This window comes from Stegodyphus dumicola, chromosome X2, assembly GCF_044657685.1.
Source record: "Stegodyphus dumicola isolate Sdum_Otavi_A_Nest chromosome X2, ASM4465768v1".
Classification (NCBI taxonomy): domain Eukaryota; kingdom Metazoa; phylum Arthropoda; class Arachnida; order Araneae; family Eresidae; genus Stegodyphus; species Stegodyphus dumicola.
Window position 1 is genome coordinate 115,549,282 of NC_140781.1, and position 15,128 is coordinate 115,564,409.

Sequence of the window (15,128 nt, forward strand, 5' to 3'; positions counted from 1 at the left end):
ATTGCCACTCTCGTGCAAACACAAAACTTGAGATTTACAACATAATTAACATGGACTTATAAAACATAACTGTATTCTACTCACAGTTCCATGTTTTCCGTTGAGTCTAATCTATACCTCTGCAGTAAGACCGAAATACTGAGTAAGAAGCCATGATTCCAAAGAATACCATACCTATTATGCTCAAGAAGGAAATTTCATCTCCATATGTGGTGAGATACAAAGACGTCTCTGAAAATACTCCATTTCTACATGAAAAGCATTATGAGTACTACTTGGCCATCATGCTATTATGTCTACAACTGCCTTTTTAGCATCATTTACCTGTAAGACAAAAACAGAAAAAATTATTCTTAAAATATAAATGTTATGCAAATTTTCATACATACACCAGTTGTATGAAGTTTTATACACACAACACCAGTTTCATACACACAACATAACCTAAAAATACTATTTTCACATTAAATAGAATGTCTTTCAATAAAAGTCAAATTACATTACAATTTCAAGAAGCTGATATTTTTAATATATCAACCTGAATGTTGAAACACAAAATTCAAATGCATGTTTGCTTTTTCAGACAGTTAAATGTTGCATAATTTGGTTACTTGAAACATTTTCAATTTTGGTTTGCTTGACATGTTTTTTCTTTTCATGTTCCCTTTGATTTTGGTTTATCAAAGCTGTACTGTATTTATAACGCATTAAGAAATTCGTACCATCTTTGAAAAAGTTCAAAGCTGAAAAATGCAGAAAAGGAATACTGAACATTTGATAGCATGCAATTTCAGCAAGCACATGAATAAATTACAAATCAATCTTACCAATCAACCTACAGAAATTGAAAATATACATCTTAATTACGTTTCACTGAATTTAGCTGCCAATATAGAGAGGAATGAAAACCTGAAAAGAGATGATAAAAACTATATATAAAAGGAATTTCTAATTTAAGGATATTTTTTTTTTCATTTTTGCATGGCAACACATAGTTGAATTTAGTCCTTCACTATAACAAAACCTTTAACAAAACAAGCATTTAGCCTCATACCCATGTACAATCTTAAATAACAAAGCAAAGGAAACTGATATTTAAAATTATGGAGAAAAGTAATATAAATTTATTTGTAAGTTACAATTTTAATGTTATACTATACCTTAAGTAATGTTGTGATACTGTAACCTGCTGAGACTGTAGCCATTAATAATTTATAAATAAAGAAAGAAAAAATAAGAACTGGGAGTATGAATTATGTACACTTAAGAATTAAAAAAAATATTTGAATACAATAACCTGTATTTCTACAGAATAGTCCCCAACAGATTAATATAGACACAACTTTAACAACTCACGCACCTTTATCAATGACAACTGAGATAATATTATAATACCGAATATACTTAAATAAATCAACTAGGTCCTTTATATACTGAAATAAATCAAGTAGGTCCAGTGGTAATACTACGGTAAATCCAGTGGTTGTCCTCCAAATCCAACTATGCCCCATTTGAATTACTCGTTTTTATCCATTTAATACCATTAAGACTGCTATCCATCACGTCACAAAATGATGGGTTTTTCAGTAATTTTTGAGCCAAAAGATCAGAAATAAACACAACTTAATGATTTCAACTGAATACTGAATGCAATCATAACTGAAAACATTTTGCCACTGACATTAAACAATTCAACTGAATGAGGCCTTAAATACAGATTGAAATCTTAACTATAGTCTCTTACTAAAATACAATTTTTCCTAATACCTATTTTACCATCTAAATACATCTTTCAACCATATCATTTTATAGTAAATAATTTGGCCTTCAAAATTCCCCTCTATTGCAATTTTTTTTTTTTTTTTTTTTTTTAATTATACTACAAACCACCAACTGAATATAATTTCAGGATGTTATATCTTGAGAAAAAAAAAATGAAAGCTTATTTTATCCCAGCTATCCTTGACAAATCTTAAAAAAATCCAATTGCAACAAATTTATTAAAATAAACTATAAATTTGAAAATATAACGCTGATTTTTGTTGTTTGACTTCTGAATTAGTAACCTATAAATATTAGATATTTCTGTCTTGAAAGTCGAAGAGATCCATTCCTAGTATAGTTCAAATGGACTATTTTCTTTAGTGATCATTGGTTCTTTACCATTAGCTCTTTGGGAACTTAAACATGTAGAGTTAAGAAAACTCTATTCCTTTTAACATTCTTGCCCAATATAATATTCCTACTATTTTAAACTGCGTTCAGATGGTGGCATAAAAAGCATAGACGCATAGTCATAAGGGCATAAAATACGGGAGTTCCATTCACACCTGCGAGATGGGGATCTAAGCTGTGGCCAATGAGAGAAGCTAAATTTGCACATGCGTGGATGTGTCTACACTTTTCGCGCATCGTTTTCCAGCTCGATTGATTTCCCGCGCTCGCTCTGCTTGTTTTCGTTATTTTGTGTCATGGCTTTTTCTGCTCACAGCAAAGTTTTACTGGTTGAACAGAATGCTCTTTTATCTGCCCTTCTTACAAGCCAAGAGGCAACGGAAGAAGGTAAAAAAAGAAAAAGCACGAAATGGTCTAGAGATATTTTTTGGAAAGACCAATACTTGGCAATACTTATATTTCTGTGCAAAAGCAGTATGAATATTTCTGCATTGTACTGTAGTACTCTCTATACTATAAACATGCACATGGCATATTTATATATATAAAAACCTTCTTCAATTTTTATATATAATTTCTCTTAGGAGAAATACGATATTCTAAATATGCCTAATTAAAAAAAAAACTTGAGGATAAGTGACAGATAGCCTGTTTATAATATTTTTCCATCTTGCAGGTATAAAAGCAGTTAAGCAAAAAACAGTACTTACCATACATTTTTTTTCTTTTTTATTTTCAATCAAAAGGAACATTTTTCTGTGGTTAGCACTCTTTATTCACTGTCACTGTCGATCACTACAATAGCTGGCTGCACTACCAGTATCAATTATCACTAGTACTAGTATCTCACAACTGGTCACCGTGATAAGCAACCACGACTAGTACAATACTATGAAACGTTCAACCAACAATGTATTTTATGCTCAATCATTAAATACATTTTGCTGTGTTGCCAGCTGTTTGTATACATCTATTTCTAATAATTTGCATGTATAAGCCACACCCCTGAGTTTCATATGATTTTTCTGAAAAAAAGGGTTTACACCCGAGAGACTACAGTACATAGTAAACACTAACTTTCAGGAATTTTTGTGGATAATTCTGCAAACTGGTATGTTTACATCATATGAGTAATTCAAATTAAACTCTGCTGTGAGATGTCCTAGATGTAAGTTTCATACACGTCTGTTGTCAGAAGTAATTACTTTTAATTATTTTATTTTATTTTATTTTATTTTTTTGCTGACAGATTATGACAATTCTTCACTCACTGGCAGACATGCATATTAAAGCACCAAAAAGAGTTTAATTTCAACATATGCTGTCATTTCTATTTACGACCAATATCTCAAAAATAATTTCCCATTGACAAATTTTAGGTACCCAAGTCTTCAAATACAACAAAATTATAAACATTCATACCTTATCCAGGAATTTCTACCAGAGAAATAGCATGAATTTAATGATCAAAATTCCATTCAAATGATAGTAATAAAGAATGGATAATAATAACAAATACTATTCATTAAATTAAAGTCCATGTTATGAATTATGTGTGCTATTCAGTTTCATTAACCCCTTAACTGCCGCAGGTGTATATATACGGCTTGCTCAGCTGATGCGTTAACTGTCATGGGCGCATATATACGCCCTTTCAAACTACTATCATTTGCTTTGCACTGCTACCTGTAAAATTATTCGCAAAGCTTTGGAATGAACACCACAATGACCTTGACAATGTATGTGAAGGAGGATACTATTTCAGAGAAGTGTGGGGAGAAATTGGAGACAGGGATGTGTCTAAAGCGGTGAAAGTAATGACTGCGCGGTATTGGCTGGTGTTGTTTGAGTAAAACGTATTTTTTTTTATTCTGTGTCCTCCGTTTTAGTTTACTTTTTGTAGTAGGTTCCAGGAATAAAGAAAGATACAACAGATGTTTCAAACCCATTTATCTTTTTTAAATTATTTTTTGATGAACTGCTCGTACTTCATATTATTACTGAAACTAACCGTTTTTAGACGAGTATATGAACCAACATCTTGCAAAAAAAAAAATCAAGAACAAAATCATGGCATTCAACCAGTTATATATAAACATATAAAACATATAAAAATATATGTTTTTTAGGCATACTGATTTCACAAGGTATAACACTGAAACCTGATATTACACATTACTGGTCTAAAAATGAATTGATCAAAACTCCATTTTAGGGATCTTTTTTATTATAAAAACATAATTTTTATTATACTTACATCTTTTACTCAAAACATTAAATTTTGTGCATTCATTTTTTTTTTTTTTTTTTTTCTTTTATTCTTTATTTTGTGAAAGTAAAACTTGCACTTATTTTCCCCCTCTATGTGTGCTTGTGTGAAAAATCGTGGCACTGGGAAATAAATCTTGTACGTTTTCTGCAGCAGTTAAGGGGTTAAAAGTAAATTCCTTTCATGGAGACCGTAATTAAAAAACAGAACATCAACAGGAGACAAAAGTGTCTAGACTGTTGACTGCTGTTTTAAGGATATTTCACTACATTTTTTCCTTCTTGGAATTCACAAGTGCCAAATCAGGAGAATAGGAGGGGAGAAGACTGAGCAAATCATTACCCAAATCCTGCAGTTTTTCTATCGCCAACGCACCCTTGTGCACAGGTGTGTTGTCCTAGTGAAAGATGATTTTTTTCTTCTTCAAGCAAGGCCTCTTCTCACAAATTTTTGGCATCTAGCTGGCCAAGAAGGTTGGAGAAATATCCACCTGTAATTGTTCTCCCTTATGCAAGGTAATCAACTTACAGGATCCCTTTTGCATCTCAAAACACATTGGCCATGGCCTTTCCAGAAGATGCAATTGCCTTCGATTTCTTTGGCACTAAACCACTGGCTTCCACCTACTGCTTGGATTGTTGTTTCTGGCGTGTAGTGATGGATCTATGTCTCATCTATAATGGCAAATCACCGTACACAATCGGTAGAATCCCTGTTGAATCGGTCCAAAGACTGGTGGGAAAATTGTTTGTGCATTTGCTTTTGATCCGCATTCAGCAAACGCTGCACCCATCTTGCACAAAGCTTCGCATCCCTAATTCTTTATGCAGGATGTTTTATACCCTTTCTTCCAATATCCCCACAGCTTCAGCTATCTCACACACCTTCAGTTGCCTATTGTTCAACACGATATCATGCACTTTTTCGATGGTTTTCGGTATGGTTGCGGTTTTTGGCCATCCTTCACGTGGGCCATCTTAGAGGGATTTGTGACCAAGTTTAAATTCAGCTGCTCACTTTTTAACAGTTGACATGGAAGGAGCACAGCTCCCATAAATTTTATCAACTTTGGATGAATTTCCTTAGGGCTTATTCCATTCAAAATGAAGAATTTTATGACCGCACGGTATTCAAGTTTATCCATTTTAATGGATAACATGCAAGACGTCTACTGCAAAAATCCGTGTAAATAAACTACTTAAGAGAGCAAGTTGAAACTTGTCATACGAACTAATGACACCTGCACCCAGGCAGGAAACATGAATTTTTTGCTGATTGGAGTGCCATCTCTGGGTCAGGCCAGGGACTTTTCACCTTACCCTCATAGCAGTTGAAATTTCATGGTGATTTCTTTGAATACTTTACCTTGAGTAAAAACTATTTATTTCCTCAATTTAATTCAGTATGCAATTCAGAATCTCATTATTCTTTCTGTGCCTTGACCATCCATGCCAAAATTGCTGCCCAAGATGGGTCGCTCCCTTCTAGCTATGCCACTGCAGTGGAGTCAAGGAAAGAAGCTTAAGCAAATTTAATTAACATGGCAATACTAGGTAGTTCTGATTTTCATTTTGTTTTAGACTCAATGCTTCAGCAGACCAAAAGTTCACAATATATATATATATATTTCCATAATTCTATTTCTTAGAAGAAAAGTGATTATCTATTTGATAGTTTCTAACTTTTTTATGCGACAGAAATACTTTCAACTGCTGAAATGACATTAAGCAAATTATCTGTTTATTTCATAAAATCAATGAAAAGTAGCTGTTTCACAAGAGATTGATGCCATTAAATTTGATAAAGACGGCAGTCTTTAAGGACAGATTTTTTTGGGGGGGGCGGATATATAACCAACCTAATTTTATACATGTCTCTTTCAGAATACATTTGAATTTTCTGAATGAATTAACTTTTCTAGAATTCCTAATAATCTTTTCAATTTCTACACCAATAAAAATAATCATGGACATTTATCTTCAAGATTACCTGTCATAATAAGTATAATTTAACATGGTACATAATGATAATTATGTATACATGCAATTTCTCAGTTTTTGAGATTCTGAATTTGAGAAAATATAGGCAGAATTTTGGCTATTTCATTCCAGAGCACAATCACCTAGCTTAGGTAAAACCAGCAATAGCTATACAGTTGCAAAATGTTTCAATGAAGCAATGTAAATGGCTAGAGAAATTAGCAATGTATTAAATACTATGTAAATTTACCCACTTTTAGATAATTTTAGTAGATTGAATGAGAGAAAAACATGACAAAGCAAAATTTAACATCAAGCTAAAATATAACCTTAGCTTGGCATATATTTTGAGTAAAACTTTGATTGATTTCGAGGGCAATTACAGACAGAAGTAAAAATATTTTTGCCAAACTTTTTCTCTGCCAAATTATAGTTTTGGTTAGTCTATATTTTAGTGTGCCACTTGGATTATCGCCAAGTTGTTTCATTTATGGTAACCTGAGTAATTGAATGTTATGGAAACCCTATTATTATGTGACTGGTTGCATGATTGCAGTGAATTTGACTGATGGGAAAATATTTGTAAGGGCTTAAAATTTCTGCGTTGGATGTCGGTTAGGAAGTATGTTGCTTATCTTGTGTTGCACACCATAAAATGGCTGCATGTGATGAGATTAATGTGCATTAAGTTTCTGCACGAATGGGATCAAAAGGGGAGGGGACAATGATATTTTTTACTCATATTTTTACCCAAAGGAGCGTTAGCTCAGAAGGGCTATTAATTTCGTTTTGGCATTTTGCATTGTTTCAATTTCTGCTTTGATTTACTTTTCAAACTGCTGCCACCAAATATTACCTTGTGTTATATTTAAAGAAATTAAATAATGAATAATCTGCATAAATGTATGTATGTTTTTCGCATTGTGATAAAACAGTACGCAGAGCCATCAAATTTTGAATAACGTAATCTTCCTCCAGATATGGCCATCTGGAAGCCCAAATTTGGAATTTGTTTTATTATCTATTTCATATTTTATAAAGCATTTATGAGTTTTTGATTAAGAAGCTCAACAATTTCAAAGCAAGCAATGGCAACACTGTACGGGGAAAAAAAAAACATTTTTATCACTAGCACGTGAGACTGTTCATCAGAAATTCTAAAAGATAAGCTCATTTTAAAATAATTTTGCAATATTGCTGTTGTATTAAATTTTATGGCTTAAGTGCGAAGAACATGATATTTAATAAATAAACGTAACATAGAAAACGTTAAAAAAACGCCCCTTTGGGAGAAAAGTAAAATCTGAAGACTGTCAGATTTTTTTTCCATTTATTGTGAATTTATGTAGTGATGGCACTATGCATATTCTAGTTCAGATCATTTTTGAAAGTTTTTGGATGCTGTTAAAGAATTTTGTATGCCACAGACTGAAGACACATAAATTCTTAAATATGGTAAATCAATATTTCCTTTTTGTATTGCGTATATGTGATAAGATATATTTCTTTTTTTATGTTATTTCATTGTGTGATTTAAAATGCAGTTTATTGAGCTTCGAATGGTTAGAAATTTTGTTAAACTTTGGTGATGAGTAACTTTGTTGATGAGTAACTTTGTTTTAACATTATACAACGTCATCATTCTCCTAATTTTTTTTTAAGTGAAAATAGATCGATGCGTCGATGGACACCAAGTTTGTGCAATTCTTTGACTTGTTATTTTGGTTTTGTGTCAGCCATCTTGAAATTGCGCCTTGCTGGCCAATCGCCAATTTTTGCCAAGGGCATAATATTAATGGATGAATTTATAATAAATTTTTCCTCTTATAAAAAAAGTATGCAAATTTATAATACTTGAATCTGCACATCAATTTAAGCATTCCTTTTTTTTTTTTTAAGCCTTCAGTTCTTACAGTCAAAAGTCGTTAATCCGGACTCGTCGGGACTTCAGTGATTCCAGATTATCGATTTTTCCGGATTATAGATCATCAGTTTAAATCTGGTAAGATAGCATGCAAAAATTATAAAATTAAAGCTATATGAAACCATAATTTATGAAATAAAGAACAATTATGATCTAGAGGGTATCAAAATTTACCAAAAAAAAAGCTTAATATTTATTTGTTTACTTTATTAAACATTTCTTTCAATGTAAGTTGTTTAAGTTGCTTCATTTTATGTGATAATACTTTCTCTTTAATTCTATAAACAGACATAATTTCTTCTTCAGTTACAAAGTTCCGCTGTTCAAGTCCTATAATTGCTGTGTCGAGAATACCGACTAATTTGTCAATCAAAATTATTTCGTTTTCAATAACCTCTGTGTCACTTTCTTCACTATCGGAAGCGAATTATAATGACGAGGAATTTGATTTAAATCATATCACAGACGGAGTACATTGAGACGAAATACGACATTTAGTAGGAATTATAAGCTGAATAAAATAAAAACATCTGCCCTGAAGATAAGGATAGTGCTGACAGATCAACTTCCAATTCATTGCGTGCCGTGGTGTTCCCCCCCCCCACCGGCCGCAGAGCAGTGTGAAATTGATAAACAGATTTCGGAATGGTTAGAGAAACAAAGGATATGCCTTTATCCATTTTTTGCAGCAATTCCACTTTTTGTTTGATGGACATTGAAACATACTTTCGCTTTGTAGATCCTTTGGGAGCTCCAGCATCATAAAGGTTTAAGCAGCCATAAAGGTTTTACGTGCATGCGTCAACGCGACACATGCGCAGAAAGTTTGTAGCTTTGAGGTCCGAATTATAGATCATTCCGGATTATGGGTGTCCGAATTAACGACTTTTGACTGTATTAACATATTATTTGATATAAATCTACAATCATGGAATATTTATTTGACATAATCGAAAGTTCAAGCTTACTTTTATTAAATTGCTCTAACAGTCTGCAAAAAATAATAAGCCAGATCCAATTCGAAGATTAAGGAACAATGCAATCTGCAACATTAACTGAAATAGATAATTTTAGCTTATACCATCCGTTATACATTAAACGTGCATGCGTAAACCTATCATACGCATGCGCACACGCATATGCGCAGCCATAAAGGTTTTACGTGCATGTGTCAACGCGACACATGCGCAGAAAGTTTGTAGCTTTGAGGTCCGAATTATAGATCATTCCGGATTATGGGTGTCCGAATTAACGACTTTTGACTGTATTAACATATTATTTGATATAAATCTACAATCATGGAATATTTATATTTTATCTAGACAGATGAATAAGGTTACATAAGATACAATTGTATACTTCCTTACGCAGCTCATTTATCAAATGATGTAAAATTAAGAGAACTAGCAAGTCTGCCCTAGTAACAGAATTTTAAAAATTTAAATCCTGCTCTACAGGACATACCAGCTGGCTGTTTAAAACAAGCAAAAGAGAGCTGGCTTTGCTTTCGTGAATAAAACTCCAAATCAAATTCCATGGAAGAGAATTTCAGCTTAGCTTTACTATTAGTCCTTTTGGCAATTTTTTGATTTGGCGACAAACATTTGTCGCCAAGGTAGACCCTGCTTTGATGATGGGAATAAAATGGTGGATTGTCAATAAAACCCATTAAGGATAAATATATCTAGACTAAATAACAAACATGAAAAATAAGCTCTTAATTAGAATACTGCAAAATACAGTCTTTCTCTAATTTTTAACACTTAATACTGCTCTCATAAATTCATTTATGGCAGTGTTTATGTTACGAGTAATGAAATTTACAAAAGGTTAATATGTTAAATAATGAAATATAATATTAATTATATTAAATATTAATTAATATTTTAAGTAGTTAGTAAATATTTATATTATATTAGTCTTTAGGAAATATTTTAAATTTACAAAAGATTAATAAATGCATTTAAAGCTAATATATGTTATTTTAGTTTCTTAGATTCTGTTATTAAAAGTAAATAAGAAAACGTTTCAGATTGAAGGAAATCGAATTAAATTATTATAACGAGTAAATTTTGTAACAGTGTTAGAAATACTTAAGAATTAAATTATGCAAATGGTAATAATATTAAGAAGTGTGTATTTTTTAATCACACAATTTTTTACAAATAAATTATGATTATAATTTAAAAGTTAAAATTAAATTATCATAATGAGTAAATTCTGTACCAATGGTAATAATACATAACAACAATTGTCATAACTGATGATTTCTGTGAAAGATTCGAACAGTCATTGGAATATACTGGTAGTAGAGTAATAAGTCACTGAACACTATGTAGTTCAAGGCTGGCTATATGGGAATTTTTGTGGTTTTCTTTATATGTAATATGAATCTGATCCAGTTTCTCTTAAAATTTCCTTTATGAAGGCATCCGTCCTCTGCTAGCTTGCATATATATTTATTTTCTATTCATAAATGCTGTTATAAATACTGTTCACTCTTCTTAAATACAGATCCCTATAGTTTGTTTGCCCTTTTGCAATAACTATCTGGCAACAAACGTTAGCTTGTTTTAATTAAGGAAAAGAGAATGTTTTTAATTATGAGTTAAATGAAATATTTTGAAAATAATGTTACTTTTTATTTTTCTATGGTTTACACTGCTGTAGCTATCCACATCATTTTTAATGAAAACTTTACATAGCAATGGTTTAAAATTGTGGTAATAATATTTGTAGTTACCTCATTTTTTTTTTCATTCTGAAACTATCTTTCCAGCAGCAATTGAGTGATGTTTCTTAACACATGCAATTAATTGATTTCTTAGAAAATAAATCTTATTTCTGAATTGAAGACGTGTTGTATCTATAGGTCGAAAAATTTGGTCAATATCTAGCCAAAATTCTCTTCTGATTCAGACAGCATTTAAATAAAATAAATAATTTGTATATGATGCAAACAAAAATGCATTACACTATTTCATATAGTAAATAATTAATCAGGGAACAAAGTATAATGCAAGGTTTCTTTATTTTGTAAACAGAGTTATTTTATGTTTGGGATCTTTACTATCACTTTCCCCTTTCGTTTTCCCACCAGAATTCAAATGAGATTTTTAGTTTATAAAACAAACCATGTTTTGCCTTTCGAGGCCAGGTCACTAGGTTGCTAGATAACATAAGATTTGTACTCTTCAGTCTTGTATTATGACTGCTGATAGTTGAATTCCATGCCAGTTAAGTTTTGAGCTAACTTCACATTAAATTAATTTGTGTAGCCTTTGGCTACTAGTTTATTTTAATTCAAATTTTACATTTGAAATTAATTGTTATCATAAGTTATCTTGCCACAAGTGGTTACTAAGTGGTTAGTACTAAGTCGTAAGCACAAAGTGTGCCTTCTGTTCTATCTGTCTAAACTTTATAATAGAATAAGAATATATCTTAACTTTATAAGAATATATCAAAACTTTAGTTACAATTAAAGACACTGAAATCAAGATTTAAGTACTTGCAATGTAATCAAGTTTTTACAGATAAACTGTACTCTTACTTTTATTACAGAGTTTTTATTACAAAAAAATCCGACTTCTGTTAGATTAAATGTTAATCTAACAGAAATCTGAAGTAATGCAGAAAATTTGCATAAAATTTAAAATAAAAAGTCGACTGCTATGTCAACATTCTATTAATAAAAGTAATGATACTCAATGAAGGTTGTTCATATACAGCTATTAGATTGAGAGATTTATAAACTTTGAGAGCTGTAAATTATAAGCAGTATATTCCATAATCTAGGCAACATTATATTTTTTATAGTCAGGTAAATTATAAAAATGTTATGAAAACAATAATGAAAACCTGATTTTGCTCTATGAATTCATGCTAATAGTTTAGATCATTGCCCATTTTAAGAAACATGTAAGAAGTCTAAATTTGCTTGTGGTTCCTTAGCAAAGGAAACAGCAAGAGTTTACCTCATGCTACTAAAAATCTGTTTTTTTGGGGGGGGAGGGTGAGAGCAGTGTCTACAAATATATAAAGTTCACATTCGAAAAAATGTCAAAAATCATAAGATGTAATATTAAAAGCATCAGTTTTAACTATCAAGTTTAGCTTTTTAAGCATGATATTTAAAAAGTTTTGTTTTTATATTACACAAAAGTAACTTTAAGAAAAACTTACAATTTATCCCTCCCGCCATCAAAGCTCTGACACCTACCAAATTCCTTTAAGTTACGTGGACAGAAATGGCGGCATGTGTTTCAGTTCAGTATTGAGGGTTACCACAAATAACAAAGTTATCAATGTTTTATTTATCGCACCCAAATGTCGCCAAAAAGAACTGCCAAATTCAGGAAGACATGAAAGATCATAAAATAGCTATAAAAATAACTCATTTCAATTTCTCCATAAGCACGATGAGATAATGAAGAAAGTGCAAAATTTATATGTTGCTGAAATGCCTGCAACAGGTTGGAAGAAGATAACACATTCAGCATAAATTTTCACACGTTAGAGTTATAATCGGGTATTTCATAAAACAATTTTAAAAAATTGGGGATACTATATAACCGCAACTTGCCGAGGTTCCTGCAATCGCGTGCGAAAGACGCCAAACAGTGAGGTTTCTAGCAGAGGCGTAGCTAGGGTTTTCAGCGCCCGGGGACAGCTGAAGATTTTGCGCCTCTTTCTCTGTGCCAAGAGCGGAAAACATTTCATTCTAAAATTTCGTAACATCAATTTGGCGCCCCCTGAATACTGCGCCCGGGGCAGATGTCCCCCCTTTACCTCACCCTAGCTACGCCACTGGTTGCTAGCCCAGATGTTAACTAAGATAGGGAAAAGGGTGTGGGTGTATGTGATTATGGCAAAGCCTCGAAGGCTATCTGCCTAAGGGGAGGAATGCCTGCGTGGAGGACTTTCTAAGAGAACTGGCTCGTATACACGTTATAGACATGGGAAAACCACGAACACGCCCATGCAGCCAGCCCGTTCGCGGGATTCGAACCTCGGACCGAACTACCAGTGTTCAGCGACTTTACTGCTCGGCCGCTGGTGGGCCCGATCGGGAAAAAGGAACGGGGTATTTTCTTTCTATATGGTTGATTCCTTGATTCCTGGGTCATAAAATATGTATTGTAGACGTTCTTTGGTTGGGTGTCCTGACTTTGCATATAAATCTTTGTGCTGATGATCATATGACTTTGTCAGTAGACGTTTTGAATTTGATGTTTAATTATTTTCTAAATAAATTAAATACAGCTGTAATTAGAATAAGATAATTTTATTTTTATACAAGAAATTACAAAATATGCTCCTTTTCCTTACTTATGGCTCACAGTATCCCATGTGTAATACATATAATTAATTTCTAAATAAACTAAGTACACTTCTAATCAGAATAAATTGAGTTTATTTTTATTATAGAATAAAATATGCTCTTTTTCTAACTTATTGTTAGTATTTCTAGATAATTTCTAATTAGAATGATTTTTTTTAATTATCTACTTAAGATTTAAATATATGGGAGTCTGGCCATGACAAATAGGTCCAGATCGACTGGTGGAAAGAGTGTGCGATGGATTCTGATTCAGACGCGGCGGACGGGGATGATCTCCCCGCGTTACCTCGTGAAGATCTCGCTACCTCTGCTCAGGTATATTGGCTCAAAACTTTATTACCAATTTCCGTCTGCTAATACCAGTGGATCTAGTTCAAATTATGAATGTGTAATTGCAGACTGGGGTTCTGCTTGTGATTCAGAGAATTTTGACTATGATGTTGCACAAGCCAAAATTGCTAAACTACGTAAAACATCAACGCGATATTGTGAAAAGTACTCTGCATGAAAGGTGGGCTAAAAGGGACTGTACTGAACCGGACAATTTCAAGATGGGATTTCTTGATGGAATAAAGCTGTTCAACAGACAAATCTCCAAATTAGAAGGTAAGTGCAATTTATACCTAGCAGGTCGTTCCAATGCTAGAGCTCCTAAAGCTAAGTCTAAATTTTGTGCAACTACATCTAATAAATTTGAAGTATTAAGTCATAACTCCAGACTGTGATAGCAATTCTCAGCCTGAAAATAATGATGTAGCTTATTCAAACTCAAATGTATCTGCAAATATTTCATCTAATAACATTTGTAATATAAATGTAAATGCTAGTAGTTCTCAACAGCACGCCTCTACTGTTCTTAAACGTGTAATTCCCCCCCCCCCCATAATGGTTAGGCCAGAGGCAAACGTTAAGTTTAATGATTTTGCTAAGGACTTAGCCGCTAAACTACCTGATGTCAAGTTTTTATTGCGTCTTAGTGGTGAATTTCTAAAGGTTCTACCCCGCACTGATAATGATCATAGGACTCTGAGTAAATACTTTCTCGAAAACGACATCGATCATTTTTTAGTCAATTTTAGGCATGAAAAGCCTGTTAATCTGCTGCTGAAAGATCTTCCTTCTGATATCGAGGTCTCCGAAATCAAACATGAGTTAGTTAAGCAAGGATTCAAGGTTCAAAAAGTAGTGCAGCTGACAAAAATAGGACTCGGGCCCCCATGCCCTTATTTCAAGTACAGTTATTTAAAACGAAGAACGGTAGAAACGGCATGAACTCCAGTAGTTTGCCAAACGGAAGTAATCTGATTGAATTATTGGAACTAATGAAAATTCTATCTGACTTGCAAAGAGCGTTTGGAACTAACCTACACAAAGTTATCAGGTTCAGTGTTCCACCTTACTTGCTTGGGGAACATTCAAAAACCTGACTCGGAACAG

At 32.6% G+C, this 15,128-nt stretch overlaps 1 long non-coding RNA gene across 2 annotated transcripts in view; it reads right to left on the reverse strand.

The window, feature by feature from the left end:
- The window catches only part of LOC118187465 (uncharacterized), a 37,929-nt gene extending 25,247 nt beyond the window's left edge, over nucleotides 1–12,682 (reverse strand). The window contains exons 1-3 of one of the 2 annotated variants that reach the window (XR_015038893.1): nucleotides 12,533–12,598; nucleotides 828–909; nucleotides 175–324 (exon numbers count right to left, since the gene is read on the reverse strand). This is a non-coding gene — a long non-coding RNA (uncharacterized LOC118187465). Of the gene's footprint in view, nucleotides 1–174; nucleotides 325–827; nucleotides 910–12,532 lie in introns of both variants that reach the window. The other variant, XR_015038892.1, reaches the window with a different exon arrangement.
- Between the last annotated feature and the right edge of the window lie 2,446 nt (nucleotides 12,683–15,128).